Source organism: Scylla paramamosain, chromosome 12 (assembly GCF_035594125.1).
Source record: "Scylla paramamosain isolate STU-SP2022 chromosome 12, ASM3559412v1, whole genome shotgun sequence".
Lineage (NCBI taxonomy): Eukaryota > Metazoa > Arthropoda > Malacostraca > Decapoda > Portunidae > Scylla > Scylla paramamosain.
The window spans coordinates 24,207,948-24,212,947 of record NC_087162.1 but is presented as its reverse complement, the minus strand read 5'-3'; the positions used below and the strand labels follow the sequence as shown (position 1 = coordinate 24,212,947).

General features: G+C 40.4%; 1 protein-coding gene and 1 non-coding gene across 2 annotated transcripts in view; one reads left to right on the top strand and one right to left on the bottom strand.

Moving 5' to 3' along the window:
• Positions 1–5,000, top strand: part of LOC135105919 (trithorax group protein osa-like) — a 90,599-nt gene that overhangs the window by 17,254 nt on the left and 68,345 nt on the right. The gene's annotated exons all lie outside the window — the stretch shown is intronic.
• Positions 4,554–4,625, bottom strand: Trnag-ucc (transfer RNA glycine (anticodon UCC)). Its single transcript has one exon. It is a non-coding gene; the product is annotated as a tRNA-Gly (tRNA).

Sequence of the window (5,000 nt, the reverse complement as noted above, 5' to 3'; positions counted from 1 at the left end):
GAGTGGGAATGAGAAAACCTCTTAACTCTTGCATTACTGAGTTGGACAGAAGAGGCACGAGAGAAATGGAAAGTCTATCACAGCGGGGTCGTGCGAGGTGGTGGCGGGAGTCGTGCAGTCAGCAAGTTCGGAAGCAGCAACCATGAACATAACGGTAGAGGAGAGGCAGAGTAAGAGGCAACACTGCGGCGGCGCGGCGTGTGAGAGAATGAAGACAGTCGGTTACCAGAGTGACTGTGTAAGAGTGACATGACGTGTGCCTATGATCTTTGGTGTGTTATTATTATTGTTATTATTATTATTATTATTATTATTATTATTATTATTATCATTATTATTATTATTATTATTATTGTTATTGTTGTTATGTATTGTTTAGTTTTAATGCATTACTTTCCATTAGTTCATTTGTGCTCATGATATTTAATGTACAAGGTATGTTGCTCCTAGTTTAATTAAGTCAAGAGTTTGTTATGAGAAAGGAAGAATAAGCAAGTTTTCCCCGTTTCCTCGTTAATGGATACGAGATGAACATAAAAAAAAAGAAAAAAAGAAAAAAAAAAAAAAAACAGACAAGCAAGCAGACAAGTACGCGGGGAAATAAACTATCACGTACAAAAGGAAGAAAAATAAAATACACAGGACGGAAAATGAAATAGCAACCTAACTTAACCTGATCCAACAAACTAACTTAATTAAATTCTACAATGGAGGTTTTCTTTTTGGTGGTGTGGCTGTGGAATCTGCTGAGTGGAACTGGGGGAAATTTACCACAGGGAACTGACTTCTGGTACACGGGATTAATACCTTTATAAGTACGTAGCATTAGGAGCCGTTTTCAATTTTTTTTTCTATATCCAGCTCACAAGTTACTGGTTTTATCAAATGACGGTGATTTTGATATTAATAAACCTTTTACTTTAATTTCTTGTGAGAGAGAGAGAGAGAGAGAGAGAGAGAGAGAGAGAGAGAGAGAGAGAGAGAGAGAGAGAGAGAGAGAGAGAGAGAGAGAGAGCGTCATACAGCTTGAAAAAAAGTAATAATAAATAACGTAAAATAGGGAAAAAAATAATAATAAATTCATATAAAGAACTATAAACTAAAATGGTGATAAGCTTCGAAATTTGTATAGAAATAAATTATCGAAAAAAAAAAAAATCACAAATAAAAAAAAAGCATGCTACTCTACTCATCACATCATTAAGGAAAGACAATACCTGAGGCAATGAAAGGGAAAATGCTAATTATTAATATTAACCAAAACTGAAAATATTAAGGCAAAAATACAACCAATCAGGAGCACGTTCGGAATACTCACATTAAAGACCTGGAGTCCAAAAACAAACCTGCAAAAAAAAAAGAAAGAGAAAAAATCAGTAAACATACAAAACTGATAAAAAATAAAATTGTAATTATATATAAAAAAACTAAGGAGTTATTTTATATTACTATCACTCATTCCTCTCTCTCTCTCTCTCTCTCTCTCTCTCTCTCTCTCTCTCTCTCTCTCTCTCTCTCTCTCTCTCTCTCTCAGGCTTCACACCATGACACGGCTGAGAGAGAAACAACGAGAGAGAGAGAGAGAGAGAGAGAGAGAGAGAGAGAGAGAGAGAGAGAGAGAGAGAGAGAGAGAGAGAATAATAATAAATGTCATTCCGCCACCTGCCACAACTTACGTTTTCTTAACCGCTTCCAAGAAAATCAGGAGGGAACCCCGTCACCAGCAGATAAAGAAAACGGTGTCCCAGACTGTATTTGATTTTTTGGGTGACTATGACAAATAAAATAAGTACAAATAAATAAAAAAAAGACCATACAAAAGTGACGAATGAAAATGAATGAATGAATGGATGGATGAATGACTGAATAAACAAGTAGATAGAAAAATAAGTACATAAATGAATAAATAAATAAACCAATAAAAAAGAAAGGTGAAAGAGAAAGAAAGATCAATATTAAATCTCTCTCTCTCTCTCTCTCTCTCTCTCTCTCTCTCTCTCTCTCTCTCTCTCATGACAGGAAAAGTAAAACATGAAAAAAAAAACGAAAATATGGATAGCGGATAGAAAACATATACTAAATAAATGAAACGCAAATAAAGAAAAGAAAATAGGGGAAAAAGTAGCAAGGTCGTATTATTTTCCCTCAAGACCAGTCAGGTGATTTTTTTCCCTTCACGCCTCGTCTTCACCTCATCTTTTTTTTTTTTTTATCTGCAACCTGTTTCCCCCACACCTGTTGATTATACTTCCTCCTCCTCCTCCTCCTCCTCCACCTCCTCCTCCTCCTTCTCTATCTTCCATCTCATTCCATATCTCTTGCTCCTCCCTGTTCCCTTTTTCTCCTTCTCTCTTTCCTGTTCCTCTTTTCTTTGCTCCTCTCCATTATTCTTCCCCCGTTTTCTTTCGTTTTCTCTCTCCCTCCTATTCGACTATTATTGTTTTTCCTACTCCTTCTACTCCTTCTCCTTTACTTCCTCGTTCTTTGTTCTTCTGTTTTCTTCCTTATCATTTTCCTTCCTTTTTTTTTATTTCTTCTGTCTTACCCTTCATTTTCCTTGCCACGTCCTCCTCTCATTCCTGCCTTTCTCCCTTCCTTCCCTTTTTTTCTCTTTTCTCTTCCCTTTAATTTCCTTTCCATCTTCATTTTTTATCCCCGTTCTTTTATTATCTCTTCTCTTTTCTCCCCATCTCCTGTTATTCCTTTCTCCCCCTCCTCTTTTCTCCTTAGTCTACTTTTCATCTTCTATTATTCTTTAAATCTCTCTTTCCGTCCCTTCTTCTTATGTATCTTCTGTTCTGTTCTGTTCTCATTTCCTTCATTCATTATCCTTTCTTTCTACTCCCTCCTTCCCATCTCTTCCTTTCTCATTTCTTCATTCTCCTTTCCGCCTTTCATTCCTCTTTCAGTTCTCCCCCTCTGCCCTCTTCTATGTATCTCTTCTCTTCTTTCTCCTTCCCATTTCCCTGATTCCTCTTTCTTTCTCCCCCTCCTCTCCCCCTTTCCTCCCCTTCCCTTTCCTCCACCCAGTAGTAACTCACAGAGAACCGGAAATTGAGTCCAGTTTTTTATCCACTCGTTAGTGCTACTTGGTTGCCTCTCTCTCTCTCTCTCTCTCTCTCTCTCTCTCTCTCTCTCTCTCTCTCTCTCTCTCTCTCTCTCTCTGTCACTATTTCCTATTGTTATCGCCATTTATTGCGTATATCATTTCATACTTTTATATTTTACGATATCAAGAAACGAAGGAAACGTAACGGTATGTATTGTAACACTTTCCCTCACCACCACCACCACCACCACCACCACCACCACCACCACCACCACCACCACCACCGCCACCACCATCACTACCACCACACCCTGACTTCCTACACCCTCACTCCATCATGACCCCGCCTTCTCTATCCCTGACCCCAGCTTCCCGCTCCGCCAATCCTCCACCCCTTTGCTAACTCATTTACCTCAGAGACGTCACTCAGTCCACTCATTACTCATCCATCCATCTCTCCCCCTTAATTAATTCACACCTTTTTCATATCCCCTTACTCATTTTCTCGTATTCCCCGTGCATCCCTTTAAATGACCCCTCCCCAGATTCTCTCCTATTATTCAAGTTTTCTTCCTTACCTAATAATTCGTAACTGCTCCTTCCTAACCTTCCTCTTACATATTAAAATTCCCTTTCTCTACTTCTTTCCATCTCTTGTTCGTAACTTTTCTCCCCACTTCTGTTATCACCACTTCCCTAACTCCCTTCCCCACCTTCATCTCCCCTCCCTAAAACAATTCCAGTTTTAACTCCTTTTTCTAACCTTCCCCAATTCCCTTTTTTTTTTTTTTTTATAATCTTACCCACTCTCTTTTTTTCTAACTTTCCTTACTGCCCTTTTTTCTAATTTTCCCCGGTCTCCTTTTTTCTAACCTTCCCTACTGATGATCACCCATATCCCTCACTCCCCAGTCCTCCCCTCTTCTTAACCACCCCACCCCAAACCCACTTCACTGTATTTGTGGCTCTAAAATCTCCGTTCCAAATTTTAACACGCCGTTATAACTTTCCTTCCAGAATCTTAACATTCCCTGTTCCTAATCCCAATAACTAGAATACTCTTCCCTTTCTCTCTCCCCTCCACCTCCATATTCCTTCACGCTCCCAAAAACTCCCCAACCCCAAACTTAAGCAACCCTTAACTCACACCACAATCTTTCATCCCCACACCAACTCATTCACCCCATAAACCTCATCCGACTCCCCCCATCTCCCCTCACTGCTAATCTCTCCCACCTCCCCCCACCCAGTTCGCTTCCAACGCCCACCTTTCTCCCCACCCACACCATCCATGACTCACCCTGCCACCCCTGACCTGCCTGAGGGGAAGGAGGAGGAGGAGGAGGAGGAGGACGCGAAGGAATGTGTTGGGAAGAAATTCAATATATTTTAATAACTCTAAGAGAGAGAGAGAGAGAGAGAGAGAGAGAGAGGGGGGGGGGGAGAAACGTTCCCCACTGAATAGCTGAAAGATAAAAACAAGGAAATAAAAATATTACTTCTCTGCGATGGCCGGGAATCGAACCCGGGTCAACTGCTTGGAAGGCAGCTATGCTCACCACTATACCACCATCGCATATGAAAATAAAGGGTGTCTGTCTGAGTAATTATTCATTTACTTTTTTATTCTTTTTAAATTTAGAACCACTGTCTTTTTTATCCCATTTTAGCCTATGTTTGTCAGTTACCGTCCGTCTCTCTCTCTCTCTCTCTCTCTCTCTCTCTCTCTCTCTCTCTCTCTCTCTCTCTCTCTCTCGCTGCGTATGATCGGGATGACTCCGCAAAAAGTAAAAAGAAAAACCTCGCAGTTACGAATGAGTATCGGTTCGCTGAGGTCATGATTGGTCAACTTACTCCCCTCCCCACTCCCTCTCCCTCATCCCCCTCCTTCTCCCTCTCCCTGTCAGCGTTTTAACCTTTCCTGAATACACGCTAACACTGATTGATGGAA